We start from the raw sequence: 15,308 nt of genomic DNA, 5'->3' as shown, positions 1-15,308 counted from the left end.
GCGTCAGCGGTCTCCACACTCCCCAGTCCCTCAGCTAGCTCCTGTGCCCATGCTCACCATCAGCGGTTGTCTGAGGGAGCTGAGAACGAAACAGCCCAACAAGAGGAGCTCTAACCGGCTATGAGCGCTGGATCTGGCCTTTGATGGTGCCTCACAGCTTTCCTTATGCTGCTGGAGAGCAACGGCTCCTGCTGCTCCGTCCCCTCTGAGCCAGACGAGCCCTCCAAGCTCACACTGGGCTCTGTCATCACACAGCTCCAGTGGTGTCTGTGCCATTAACTAATTCCCCCAATTATCCTCCGCAGGAATTTTTTTTAGTCTCTCCAATTGTCCATATTGTTTATTCTGTATTAACTTCCCCTCCCTTCTTTTGTTTTGACCAAAAATCCTCTCTTCATCTTGTTCCTACTGAGTTCAGCACTATATTAATCCCTGCCCTTCTCTCAGAGCTGAAGAACTGAAGCATCTTTTACCATTTTAGACAATGCTGGAAAGAAGCAATAAAAAGAACTATTAACCTTCCCAGTGGGTCACGCTAAAATGCACACAAGAAATTAAAACCGGCTTCAGTTCATGGATTTAAATGCAACCATTGACACAATTAGTGTAACATAATCCGCAGTGTGGATTACTGTAACATTCAAAATGATTTATGCCTTTGTGGATTTTTTTAGCAGGAAATCTGCTATTCCCGTGTTTGCTTCAGGCTTTCTCCTCTCCCTCCTCTTTGTGCCGGGTGCGTAAGCACAGCTCTCTCTGTGGCGTGTTGCTGCAGTACATGCTTTACTGGTAATAAAGCACTTCAGAATTTCAGTACACCAGTGGTGACTCAACACATTCATGAGCTCATTATCTCTAACACAAGCTACAGATGCCCACGTTCAGAAAAAAATAGATTTTTGGATAAATAAATATGCATCAAAAAAGATGTCTCTCCCAAAGTATCTCCATTTACCCAGTTCTGTGTAACACTGGCATCCAGCACCATTCCACATGAAGGCTGATGTATGTGGTGTATCTAATACATCACTCCGAAATTGTTCACCAAAATGCCTTTTTGTTACAGCCTATTTTGGATAAAACCAGTTATAACAAACCTCTTATTTAAAATGCAACTTTTGAAATGTTTCGACCTTGCAATTTCTCAGTTTGACAACACTGAAATTTAAAGTACTGTATTTCAGCTTGAATTAATTTCAATTTTATTTAAGTTATTCTTAAACTCTAACAAGGACTAACATGTCAAGGAATCATTTTAAGGTTTTCAAAATAATACATTCTAGTAGACACCAGTTTTACATTTTTTTTTCATGGTCTCAGTGCATAAGAATCTAAAAATGCTTTTTTCCTACCAGTTCTAGATACAAAACCAAATCTCTAAGAATCTGAGAGGCGGGAAAACATTTTCTCCTGGGCAAGAGAGAGAGCTATTGTTATGCTGGAAAACATTTATAAATCAAGGACTGAAAGGTGAGATCTGTGAAAATATTTCACTATCAATTCCTGTGTATTCCCAAGGAAATTGATACCTACATATTCTTTGCATCCCTAAATAAGTAAGAAACCATGCCCAGTCATTTGTGAGACCAACCACACCGAGGCCCAGGCTAAGTGTGTTCCTCAGACAGCAGAGGTGGCAAAAACACTCTCCTCATTATAAAAGAAGAAAAATAATTGTAAGTCAGTCTCTTGAAGTGTTCAATCAACACGAAGTCCTTCAGAAATTTGTATTTTTACATTCATTTACATGACTGGCACATGTCTGAGCTGGGGTTGTTTAGTCTGGAGAAGAGGAGGCTGAGGGGAGACCTTATTGCTCTCTCCAACTACCTGAAAGGAGGCTGTAGCCAGGTGGGGGTCGGTCCCTTCTCCCAAGTAACAAGAAATAGGACGAGAGGAAGCGGCCTCAAGCTGCGCCAGGGGAGGTTTAGGTTGGATATTAGGAAAAACTTCTTCACTGAAAGGGCAGTCAGGCATTGGAACAGGCTGCCCAGGGCAGTGGTTGAGTCCCCATCCCTGGGGGTATTGAAAAGACGGGTAGATGTGGTGCTTAGGGCCATGGTTTAGTGGTGGACTTGGCAGTGCCAGGTTAACGGTTGGACTCGATGATCTTAAGGGTCTTTTCCAACCTAAACGGGTCTATGATTCTATGTACTAAATTTCTTAAAGGACAGAGCATTGATGTCTGCCTTTTCAAACCCACTTTAGACAATAAATCCTGAAAGCCTCACTTCACCGGCACGTCGGAGAGCCCAGCCGGGCTGTATCTAACAACCCCGCGCGTACCCCAGCGCGGCGCCCACGCAGCCGGGCCGTGCCCTGTGTGTCACGGCACTGCCAGCCAGCGCCCGCCCCGCGCTCCCCAGATGCACACCCGTATTTAAGTCAGAAGTAAATGACATCTATGCCGTGTGTTCGGTGTGAGCGCACCCGAGGGGAGGCCGGGGGGGGGGGGGGGGGGGGGCGCCCGGCCGCCCCCGGGCCCCGCCCCCGGGCCCCGCCCCGGCAGGTCGCCCCTGCCCCGCGGCATTCTGGGACGTGTAGGCCGCGGCGGGCGCGCGCCCGGCGGGGGCTGCGGGGGGGACTACGAGTCCCAGCCGCGCCCGCGCTCGCCCGCGGCCGGCAAGCGAGGAGGCGGGTCCGGCGGCCCGCTGCCGCCCGCCCGCCCCGCTTGCGCTCACCTTGGGCGCGGAGGGGCGGGAGCAGGCGGTCGGCGCCGCGGGTGTCTCGTCGCCGGGCTGGAAGGAGGCAGCGCCTGGAGGTGAGCGGAGCGCGGCCGGGCTGGCGTGGGCGAGCGCGGCGTGCGGGGCCGGCGGCGGCGGCGGCGGGGTCCCTCCGAGCGGCCCCTCTGAGGGGGCGAGCCTTCGCCGTGAGGAGCGCCGGGCCGGGGTCGCGCTCTGCCGGTGCCCGCGGCTCCAGCCCGGTCGTCCCGGGCCGGGGGTCTCGCACGGTGCCGCCGCCTCTCACCGTGCCTTCCCGGCTCCCTTCGCCCCCGCTGCCCGCCGGCCCCTGCCGCCGGTGCTGCCTGGGCGCCGGGAGCGGTTGAAAGGCGCTTGTGGCGACCGCGGGGCTCGCCTCGCCGCCTGGCCCGGGCAGCCGGGCCGGTCCGCGCCCCGTCCCTGGCGGGCCCCGTAGAGCCGAGAGGTTTGCCGGGCGGCGGGCGGCAGCCGCGCTGCTCCTCGCCGTGAGGGGCACGCGAAACGCCCCGGCTCGGGGCAGAAGGAAGATGAAAGGGGAAACGGGAGGACGGCTGTGAGATCGGCCGCTTCCTCGTCTGGCGGCTGCAGCCCTCCGGCTGGAAGCTGCCGGTTCGGGTCGGGGCGACCGTCCGAGGGGTCTTGTAACAGCAAGAAGTAACTGCTTTGCGCCCTGTTACCAGCTCCAACCCAGAGGTCTTCAAAACCTGCCCCAAAACCTTGACTGAACTACTCCTGCTGCCCCCCGCCCCCAGTTTGCTGGCAAAGGATAAGGTGGTGGCTTTCCCTGTGTCAGTGCTTTTCAACTTCGGGTCTGCGAACTGTGGGAACGTTTTGAACCCCTTAGGAGGGATCAGTGAAAGCAAGCAGGAAAAGCCAGCCGGGAAAGTAAGTAGGCTTAAATTTGCTGTGCTGCTGCCCATACTGCTGTGGCAGAACTTTTAATTGTCTGAACATTGAAAGCTGTTTTCAGGATGCTTCAAAATTTCAGATAACCCAAATGGCTGTTGCAGCAGGCATTTAGAGATACTCCAGTAGTAAGAAAATGAAGAAAAAAAAAAATTAAAAATTACCACCGTTATTTCTGCTGATGACTCAGCAGAATGTACATTCATAATTCTTCGTATCTATCACAGTAACACCATTGCGCAGCATTGGCTTGGATGGGGATGACTGACAGCCTTAACAAGGGTCTGGCCACTGGAATTTTTTTGGCCGAAGCTTTCACAAAGGAAGGCTAAAATGTTCAGACAGACTTTTAAAATGCCTTCTACTAAACGTGCGATAGAATGTATTCTGGGTTAACAGGTGTCTTGGTTTATATTACAGAATTTTCATGAGTAAGATGCTATTTTACTGGCTGCTGTAGAAATGGAGAAACTAAGGTGATAACTGTACAGTGTCAGAAACAAGCACGTGTAGGTGACTTGCACTGAATTAACTCTTTGAGCATCGATTCTCGCACTGGCCTTCCTCAGGTGGTAGTCATCACAATTTGAAATACTTGGTTTATGGCAATTCCAAGCCTTCTCAGGACACATGATAGGTGTTCCAGTTCTGCATTTAGCAGTATTCCTGAACTGAAGTATTTTATTGATTGTTTTGCAGTGTACTGTGAAATGTCTCTGAAATGGAATGGGGAAAGGGTATAGGGAGAGAAGGGAGTTTCGCCCCTGCAAAGCTGCTGTTGGTAGTTGAGAAAGCATATTCATTTCAGATAGAATATACCCCCTTGTATCGACTTGAGGGCCTTAAACTCAGCAGTCTCGTGCTAAAAGCTTCACTACACTTCAAGGTATATTTGTGGGGGGAGCTGGGGCAATATTGGGTTATAACCAGAATCACATTTCAGTGAAGGAAAGCTCTAAGTCCAATAAGAAAAAAACCTGCTGCTACTTCCAGGCTTGGGTTCTTACCACTAAACTGTATTTCCTCTACCCAAGTAATCTGTCCACAGCTGATGCGGTTTTTTGATTGTACTGTACAAACTCTGTGTAGGGTAACAGTTTGCTTAAAGGCTGACATACTTATAATTAAAAAAAAAGTGAAGACGGCTGAAGTGGGCGAAAGGGCCTAGGACATGGCGAAGTTGTCAGCCTCTGCCACAAACTGAGCCCAGTTTTCTGAGCTGAGTGCTTACTGAAGTGCTCTGTTGGGTTCAGCCATCAGATCTTAAGACTTGGGCCACTAAACAGCCAAGTATTGCCTTTTGCTTGTTGTTTCTAGTCCGTTACTGTGGTTCAAATCGTATCCTTAGCACACAGCTCTTCATAGGTATAGTGGTCAGTCCCCAGGGGTGCAAAGTTTTTAGAACTTAAATATTCCAAAACCAGACGGGAAGTTGGTTATTATTTAACGTGACACTAAAATCATGCAATACTGAAGCACGGATCTAGCACATGGCTGCGATACCCTTGTTCTTTTGCTAGTAACTTGAGAAAGAAGAACTGAGTGTGTGTTTATCTGCTTTGACTATTATTATAGTATAGACAGACCATTATTGTCTTAAACTACTGTTTATTTGGACTGTAGCCTCTGTAAATGTGACGAAGACTTTTGTGCAGCCCACGGGTTGCCTAGAGAAGCACAGAGTCCTTTGAGCTCCTCTGCCTCTCTTGGTTTGGCTGATCATCTGTGAAAGTCAGCCCTGTTGGGGAGCTACAAAGGAATTCACGACTCTGGAGCCTGCTGCTTTTTTTTGTGTCTTGAGACAGTTTTCCCCTGCAGAAGACAAGCCTCCACTCTACATTTTGGTGGGATTTTTTTGTTCCATCTTTTCTCTGTGTTAGTCCTCCCCTGCGCAGGCTGTCCTAGCCACGCTGGTGTGCTCAGCTTTAACTTTGTTATGCCAGTTGTTACCAAGCTAGGGGTCAGTAGCAGCTACCAGTAATGTAAACTTGACAGGATTGGGCTGTAAACAGAAATAATTAGGCCAAAACTGTATCTGATTTAATAGGCAGCTATTAAGGCTTAATATCTCATTGTCCCCTAGTTCCCCGTTTGCATGCACAGTGACTGAAGCATTTACGTTGTGGTAACTTTCCTAGCAACTTCCCAAAGGTACCCAGACAGCTTCTCAAATCGTTGTCCTACATGGTAGCATCAGACCTTTTAACTGAATTATGGAAGGACAGTGGATCTCAAAGAATAATGAAATTACAGTGATACTGTATCTGTGCATGTACATTAGATGTCAGTTTGATGATTAAATCAGAGTATGCAAAATTCTAGGAAGAGCTTGTGTTACTTCAGCTGTCCATTCTTCCCACGCTAACATTAGCACACGGCAAGAAAGCCCGAAAGGCTTTCATTCTCGTCGACTAACTATGCCGTCTTCTCTTCAACATTGAAACAGGTTGCTTTAATTTGCAATTCAAGGTTCAATAGCTTTCGTGGGTTCCCTCATTTCTTCGTACTAGTCGCCTTTTTTCTGAATGGCTTTACACAAGGATCTTTTGGCATCTCTCATTATTTCCCCATGATCCAGCATTTTCTTCCTTCTGAATCTGATGAACTGCTGACTGCTATTTTTCCTTCTATTTCATTGCTGATACAATTTTTCCATAAGAGCTGGTTTTCTAAAGCATGTGTTTTTCTGTCTGATCATTTGGTAGATCTATAAGTTTTAGCACAAGAAGACCATGCTGAAGCTAAAATTCTCAAGCTCAAATTAGCCTATTGATTTCCCAGTTAAGTTTAATGAATTAAATGCCTGCCTTATCCTGATGTGTGTCCTTCCATAGATCTGTTAGCCAGCATAATGTTGTCCTGCTAGATAGTATTTCTTGATAGTCCTTCTTGATAGTATTTCTTAATATGGCTACAAGACCTACCATTGCTATTATTTTATAGGTAGTTATCTATAGCTTTTTGCTCTTCAGAAGTATAAGCAGCAGCGAAGTCCAGGTCTTGTAGTTATTTTCGATGTGCCCAGGTAATGAGAAAGCTATAGACAAACAGACAATGTCAAGTATTTCCATGGGTACGAAGATATGGCTGTAAGTTTGTGCAGGCAGTTGAATGGGTTTTGCAAGTCAGTTACGTTGATAAGATTTAGATTTTATTAATGATCATAAAGGTACATATATGAATAACTGGCTGTGTGGGTACTTGGATTACTGTTCTCAAAGACTTGCATTAACTGTTTCTTTTGTTTTGTGCAGTCGCAAGCTGGGAAGACCTTGCATGTGACAAACAATAGTGTGATTGCCTTCTTGGGAGTTGTTTTGACAGTAAATCTGTGTTGTCACTGCCTGGGTGGAGTCTCTTTCTCCAGCCTTCACTGAAGAATTCTTACCAGTTTTGCACAGACCGTGGATCAAGTTTTGCTGCTCTTCTCTGACTGTTGCCTACCATTTTATATGTCCAATTTCGTTTGCCTTCTTGTGGTGGTGTGGGTTGTTTTGGGTTGGGGTCTTTTTTTTAGCTAATTAATAGATTCTAATCTGTTGATTGAAAACTTGAGATTCTGACACCTAGACTGGGCTAGAGCTAAGGTCAAATTGTTCATTTTCATTTCTTTTATGGAAATCGGGTTCGGAGGCAGGGCTGGGACTTTTGAGAACTCCTCAGAAAACCTTTCATAACTAAACATGGACAGAATTTTCCAATCCAAATGAAAGATTGCAGTGTCTGTCATTTGAAACGTCCTCGTTGGAGTTCAGTCTTGTAGGGCTAGACTGAATTAAGGATTGAGCTGACTAGGCATTGCTAAATTTCGGTTTGGGGCACCTGGTTTTCATGGAGCAGAATTCAAAACTCCGTATACCATCCAGGAGAAAACTTGGATTGCTACTCAGAGGCGTCTACAGGGAGCTGCCTGCTCCTGTTCTCACGGAGCTCTGCTAAGCTCAGGCATGTCTGAAGAGGCATGTCAGGAAGAAAACCACAGATCTTTGATAGATACAGGCATCTGTAATATCGTCTCTAAATACTGAAGTTTTGCCGCTGCTGTCATAACTTTATGGCATAACATGGTTAAAGTCCTTCCCCAGAGAAAGCTAGACCTGAGTTCCATTACCACTTCAGCGTGTCGGGATTTAACCCTGCATCTCCTGCTTTACTAGGATAATGCCATAGCTACACAGCTTTGACATAACATTGTTTTCTAAGCCCTCCCTATTTCTTTCAGGTTTACTGCTTCTTTATCTTCTGTCTCTGGTCCATTTCATTGTTCAGTTTGGAAGTTCGCACTATACTTCTTGTTTTCTTGTTTTCAGTTCTGTATTATGTGTTTCTGTTTGTATTTCTTTGCTGGTTTCATGTTTAAAATTGATGCTTATGATTTTTTTTTCACTATGGCATTGCAGTGGTTCTGTGTTTGTGTCCATATAGCTGAACAGGTGACCCGAGTCTTTAACTTACTACAGATGTAGTGAGTCTCATTTTCTTTTTCCCTACTTTCTGTTGACATTTGTTTCTTTTGCATATGTGTTTCTGAGGAAGGAAGGTTCTTGCAAGAAGAAATCACCAGAAAATTACTCGATGAACCTTTCTTCATTTCATTTGATCATCCTCAGCCCAGACACCCTTGTTCCTTTGTTATGGCACCCTGTTTTAGTGTTAGCTGCTGCAGGAATCCCTTCACGCTGGGTTGTTCTGCCAAACACACTTGAAGAGTCAGTTGGAGAACTCTTTGCCTCTACAGGCCTATTTGGACTAAACTCTGTGACTGACATAGTTACAAATCTGCTATAGATGATGTTTTGGTAGGTGGATTCGTAGCTTTACTGCATGCTTGGATGATGAACACCTCTACTCTCGTAGACCTCTTCACAGAATATACATATCTTCAGTTCTACCTAATAAATGCCACTGATTTATGAAGACCTGACCAGCATATCTGAAAGTCCTGTGCTTCAGTAGCCTAGCAAAATTAAAGTGTAACTGCAAGGACATGAGCCTGGTAGGTTGTTTTATCATTCCTGTACTCTATAGCCTGGAACCTTCAAAATGTGAACATGTTCAGTGCCAACCAGTAACTAGTGTCAGTCCAAAGCAATTTCTCTATATTGTCCGTCTTATTTGATTGCTCTGTTTGGGATTGTGGAGTCATTTCTTTAGCTGTATGAAGGTTAGTCTTTTTACTTGTGTAGTTAAGAACAGACACAGGGCTGTCTCACGTTAAAATGTGAGCTCTGTCATCAGCCACAGAAGAAATGTGAAGCCCTAAGGTGAGTCTGCAAATAAAGCAGGGGATTGCTGTGAAATACTTATCAGAGAAGCTCTCTACGTGTTCATTTTGCTTACTATGAATTTTAAACATTTCAAGGAAAAGCAGTATTGGCCTGGGTTTGCTGCGCACTCGTGGCCTTTATGTGTAACCTTGACATCAAGATGTTGAGGAAGGTCATTCCCACTGCTGGCAATCACTTTCAGAACATGAAGCAACACCCTTAAGTACATAGGAGACAGGAAAACACTATTGCTTGGGTAATCTAATATTAATCAAGCATTAGTTGCATAAATGGGGACAGGATCTGTCACAAGTCATGTCCTACTCACTGCTCATGTAGGATTTGGTTTGATATCTAAGTGCACAAAAGATATACAGAGAAAATATGTTATAAAGTAGATGCCAAGAATGAAATGTTTCTTCCAAAAGCAGATCCTGACATGGATAGGGAACTTGAACTTCTCTCTCAAAACTAGCAGGAAGAGAGTTGCAGCTTAGATAAATAGTTATCGTTACTACTTTCCCAGGGAGCGCCTGCCCCGTGCTGGAGTTCGTTGTCGGCCTTGTCAGAAGCAGCAGTTACTCAGGAATTCCTTCAGGCACGGCAGTGGCTGTGTCTGTTCTGCAGAGGGGCAAGTCCTTTCGGAAGCTGTTAGGAAGAGAGCCTCGTAGAGGATCCTTGGAAACATTTCAAAACTTCATATTAGTTAAGTAAGGTAGTTACTTCATGCCTTGTTTTCAGCAGTGAAACTGGAATATAAATTTATACTCCCATCCTAAACCCCCTCTTCTTTCCTACCCCCACCCCAGTAATTTCTTTCTGTAACCACGCTGTGTTTTACTCTCCTTCAGCTTCCCCTCTGGCTTGAGAGGTTTGCACTGTAAACACGATGACTGAAATGATTCTGGTTATAAATAACAACCTTCTGCTTGTTTTTTGTTTTGTTTATTTTTAGCTTGATTCAGCACTTGAGAGACTAGTGATGTGTGTAAACAGGACTGATGAAGCAGATACAGAGGGGGAGGACTCTTTTGGTCGCTTCTCTGCTGAAGGAAGTGTATCATGTAAATTTTTTCTTCTGCACAGGCACTTGTTTGTCTGCTTGTTCTGCTTTGCCAGAAAAGATGAACCAGCTGCTGGAGGTCATTGATGCACTGAGGTCACATGAATTGCAGAAATTATTCTGAGTTAGCTTTGGTGTGTATGCGTGTGTTTTTGGCAGTGGATTGCCTCTGGAAAAATGAAGCTAGCTAATGATTACTTGTCTCTGGGGGGGTGTACATCCTTATCAGTTGGCTTAAGCATGACAAAGGGGTCAGCAACCATGGTACCATTCTGATTAACTTATCTGATTCCACTGTCACTAGCTACTGCTTTTGGATTTCAAAAGGGGTGAGGGCGGCAGATTCAGAGCCAAGGTCACTAAAGCCACAAAAAGCAGGAATAAGAATGATCATATTTCCATGGGTTTTCATGCTCATCAGTGTGTTTGCACTGGAAAGAGAAGGCATCTCTTATCTATATCTGAGAGGGAAGGAGACCAGTGTTCGGCTGCTCAAAGTACTCCAGGTGTTTGTCTTATGTGGAATTGATTAAACAGCTCAATCATCATAACGGGTTCCCAAAACATTGTCTTGTTGAAAACAAACATAAGATTGCTGGTTGATAAGAGATACCATTAAGATACTAATGAATTCATTAGTCCATGGAGTAAATCTTTAGAGGCTAAAGTGTTTTTTGGCAAGGGACATGAAATATAAAATACCCCTTATCAGTTACATAATCTATTTTTTTTTTTGTATAGGTCTAATTTGTTACCATTTTCTGAGATCAGGATCTCTATGCCTCACATGTTGTTGTTACGCTCTTTTCAGTGGATAAGGTCAGTTTGTTAGAGGAAAATATATCCTACTGAATCCAGCAGCCTGAGGAAGGCAAGGCTGCTGCTGCTGCTCCATATCCCCAGGTCTAACCAGTATCAAGGCTGAAGGTGTATTCCCAGCAGGCACACGCACACAAAACATGTATATGCACAACGTATATACATGGCAAGTCACACAGATGAGACAGGCAACAGTGACAGCCTCATCCTCGTCCCTTCTCTGGCTAAGCAGGACAGAGGTCCAATAGTGAGAATACATATACATGTATATAGAGATACACACACACACACACATGTGTTTGTACAAGGTGGATCCCTTCAGCAACTGGGCTGACACTCAGTCTGCCCAGTAGCTGGCTCCTGCATCCCAGTCTCCCCAGCTGCTGGCAGCTGGGCATATGAGCCCTCAAGGCTGTAGCTCCACTCCAGTTGCTGGTACAGACCATTATGTGTGCACGCGCGTGGCTGGCTAGGACTCCCCAGGCCCCAATAGCTGCCCCCTCTGTGCTCTTACTCTTAGAGATACACAGATGCTCTCACACCCAGAGCTGGCAGGGACTCCCATGGTCCCAGAGCTGGCCCTCCTGTGCTGCTCTGGGCTCCTGAAGATGAGCCTTTGATGGGCTGATGGCTCCTGTGATGGACCTGGGAGTAGCCCGGCAGGGCATTATCCAGGCTCTCCCTCCTGCCATTGTCCCTCTGAGTAACTCTGTGGGTGTGCCAAGGAGCTTTATCACACAACCCAACACAGTTTATGTAGCCATCTCTCCTTTCTGTGTGGAGTAAAGTGGAAATTTTGCCTAAAAGCTGTATAGTAATTCAAGGTCCTGATTTTTATTTTTTGTTTTTATTTTTTTCCCAAAGATTCACCCTTGGAGTGTATTTTTTTAGCTTAGGACCTATACAAGGAAAATTCTGTTTGTTTTACAAGTTATTTCTAAATTTGTGAAGCTTTACATGAAGGCTACAGGTCTAAATAATCTGTTCGTTAGTGGATTTAGTGGGAGTAGTGGAGGTGGAATGAGGTTGATAAGCACAGTCCAAGAAAACTGGGAGAATGCATTCTGTATGGCCCCACCCAGTCATTTTACACCTTTGTGCTTGTTTTAAAAACTTCTATTCCGGCTTGGCCTACTTTTATACATACCACTCAAGGTGATAAGTGGAAGGGCATAGGGCACTGGGGGATCAGGCCAGAGAGGAAAGAAATAAATGAGAGAACATGTAGTTCCTAAAATTGCCTCAGTTTTTGTGTCTAGCCTCTTCAGACAGTAGGAACAGACCTTGCAATAACTCTGCTTTTCAGTGTACATTTGGGAGAATGTATTTTACATAGAGTGGCAGTATTTCCGCCAGCCCTTTGGCTGATGGCAGTCACTCACATTTATTTGTAAGCTTACAGATACAAAATACTTCATAGACTTTGCAGTTCATAATCAAACTTGGAATTCCCTAGCACAGATGTGTTTTTCTACTATAACGCTGTACTAGTACTGTCCACCTGTGCTTTTCCACTATTTAAACTCTGTGCTTAGCTAGCAGAAGAAAGGTTTTCTGCTCTTTTAAAACAGGCAAGTCAACAGATCTCCTACTGACTCCCCCCTGTTGCACTAGGTAGTTCAGATACATTCAAGTTAGATCATAGAATCATTTAGGTTGGAAAAGACCTTTAAGATCATCAGGTCCAACTGTTAACCTAACACTGCCAAGTCCACCACTAAACCATGTCCCTAAGTGCCACATCTACCTGTCTTTTATATACCTCCAGGGATGGGGACTCAACCACTTCCCTGGGCAGCCTGTTCCAGTGCCTGACTGCCCTTTCGCTGAAGAAGTTTTTCCTAATATCCAATCTAAACCTCCCCTGGTGCAGCTTGAGGCTGTTTCCTCTCATCCTATCGCTTGTTACCTGGGAGAAGAGACCGACCCCTACCTGGCTACAGCCTCCTTTCAGGTAGGAGCGAAAGTGCCCCATTTTGTAATTATAAGCCCATTAAAGCTGCAATAATCACAAAGTACACTATTCTTCATGTCTCCAGCTTTTTTTTTTTTCTCCCCATAGTCATATTTTGAATCTAAGGAACAGCAGCCAATTGTAGTCCTTATAAATTTTATGGCTGCATTCTAATTCACGTGGACTGGATCAAAGGTTATGATTCTCTACAAGAATCAGTGTAGATGGCTTAACAGCCCTCCTTTATCATCTAAGATTGGGAAGAGAAAGTACTTAATTATTAGTGATAGTGTTATAAATTGATGTTTGCTTCATTTTTTTTTCTATTTAACACCTTCAATTTGATAATAGCAGTAAAGACATAAGACAGGCCTTTATCAGTCAGATAAATAATCACCAACTCAAGTCTTTTGCATACAGCTTTTAACTACTTCAGCTCAGCTCTTATCTGGCTGATAAGATTAATGGCAGTGTTTCTTATAGCTTTTTAATTCTATTCTTGCCATGAAGTTCAAACATTGTCCGAGAGCAGTATTCCACTATTAATTAGGACTCGGATGCCCAAAGATTGCCTCTTTCTTCCTTTGGATAAAGGTCTGGGAGTTTTCAGAACTCATAGCGGTGAGCTTTGTCTTCATGGAAATGACAATATCTGCTTTTGCTCTTCCTTGAGCATGCTGGGAGAGAAGGGCAAGGCTGAATCTCCAAGCCTTGGCTATCTCTTTTGGCAGTTTGTCATACTGCTATTCAGCAAACACTTGGAGAGACACTTCAGCCAGTCACAAAATGCTGCTATTTTGCCACTCCATGGACAATGCGTATCATCTGTTGTAAACACAAGCATCTCAATCCTTGTTCTGTGTGTGCTTTTGCAAAAGAGATGGATGATATTGAAAACTTTCATCTTTATTGTATTATCTATAGCTTAGTATTCAAAATGATCATGAGAGAACATGGTTGTGGAGGGCTGTTAAGATGAAGTTGGTGACATGACATGGAATACAGAAAATGATGCATCCAGCTATAGTTTTCATAGTTTCATAAATCCATGCTGACTATTCTCAATCACCTCATTGTCCTTAACGTGTTTGAAAATGATTTCCAGGGTTACTTGTTCCATCACCTTCCCAGAGATCAAGGTGAGGCTGACCAGCCTGGAGTTCCCTAGGTCCTTCTTACTCACCTTGAAAGTGGGAATGACGTTGGCTTTCTTCCAGTCCTTAGGAACTTCCCCAGTTGTCATGACCTTTCAAAGGTAATTGAGAGTGGCCTTGCTCCCTCAGCCCTCGTGGGTATGTCCTGTCAGGTCCCATGGACTCGTGTCTGTCCAATCTGTTTAAATGTTCCCTTACCTGATCCTTTTCCATGGATTTAAGTTTTCCTTGCTCTAGACTTTCCCACTGGTCTCAAGGGCTGGGATTGCTAAAGGCTGATCTTACCAGTAAAGACCGAGGCAAAGCTCATCTTTCACCACGTCCTTTGTCACCACTGTCCTTTTCAGTAGAGAGCCCACATTTTCTATAGTGTTCCTCTTGCTGCTGATACACCTGTAGAAGCCCTTCTTGTTGCCATTCATGTCCTCCTTCAGATTCAGCTCCAGGTGGACTTTGGCTTTCCTAACCCCATCCGTGGATGCTCGAAGTGTCTCTATATTTATTCTTCCTGTGTCATCTGTCCTTGCTGCTACCTCTCATATGCTTCTTTTTCATGTATGAGTTTTGCCAGGAGCTCCTTGTTCATCTACACAGGCCTCCTACCACTCGTGCTTGAATTCCTGTTACTTGGGATGGACCATTCTTGAGTCTGGAGGAGGTAATCCTTGAAAATCAGCTAGCTCTCCTGGACCCTTCTTGTCTTCAGGACCATATCCCATGGGATTCTTCTAAGCAGGTCCCTGAACAGACCAAATTCTGTTCTCCTGAAGCCTGGGATTGTAAGCCTGCTATAGGTCTTGTTTCCCTCAGGATCCTGAACTCCAGCACCTCATGGTCACGGCAGCCAAGGCTGCCCCCAGGCTTCATATTTCTCCATCACCTGTGGCAGGAAGCTATCATCACCGAACCTCAGAAGGCTCCTGGATTCCTTGTGCCCTGCTGTGTTGCCCTTCCAGCAGATACTAGGGGCATTAAAGTTTCACTTTCACTGGGCAGAAGTTGATACGCTAGGATTCATGGGTAGCTCGCTGTCTGTGGCAGGGCAAGATGTGAAGTAGGAAGTGGTATTTGTGGATAGGTAGACACTGATGTGGGAAACAAGTGCTACAGATGTTAGTGGCCAAGCATATCTTAGTATGACGGCATTGCTGTAAATATGAAATAAGATACATGTGTAATATGGAGGTTAGAAGAAAGCCAGAGGGCTGCTCAGATGGGAATTGCTGGTAGAGCAATCCTATTCTAAAGCTGACCGGATCAAAATCTGCAGGTAGGCGGAAAAAATTGTAATGCTGAGAGTTATAATTTGCTAAACAATAACATGAGAAAACAGTTCACAAAATGTCGTTCAGGCTTCTCGGTGAATTGAAACTATGGAATGATGTAAAAGAAGCTTCAGATGTATTTCAGGAGTACAAAGGTAACAAGCTCTGATGGTACCCTTGA

General features: G+C 44.9%; 1 protein-coding gene across 5 annotated transcripts in view; it reads left to right on the top strand.

Moving 5' to 3' along the window:
- The first annotated feature begins 2,594 nt into the window (after positions 1-2,594).
- SLC26A5 (solute carrier family 26 member 5) overlaps positions 2,595-15,308 on the top strand; it is a 37,362-nt gene continuing 24,648 nt past the window's right edge. For 2 of the 5 annotated variants that reach the window (XM_087767878.1, XM_087767873.1), the window contains exon 1: positions 2,595-2,761. The gene's annotated coding sequence lies outside the window, so the exon portion shown is untranslated. Of the gene's footprint in view, positions 2,762-3,564; positions 3,585-12,522; positions 12,709-13,943; positions 13,964-15,308 lie in introns of those variants that run through there. The other 3 variants (XM_087767874.1, XM_087767876.1, XM_087767875.1) reach the window with 3 other exon arrangements.

Source organism: Nipponia nippon, unplaced genomic scaffold (assembly GCF_047370975.1).
Source record: "Nipponia nippon isolate SJK-2023a ecotype South Korea unplaced genomic scaffold, ASM4737097v1 scaffold_3, whole genome shotgun sequence".
In the NCBI taxonomy this organism is placed as follows: Eukaryota; Metazoa; Chordata; class Aves; order Pelecaniformes; family Threskiornithidae; genus Nipponia; species Nipponia nippon.
This window is presented reverse-complemented; position numbering and strand designations above follow the sequence as displayed.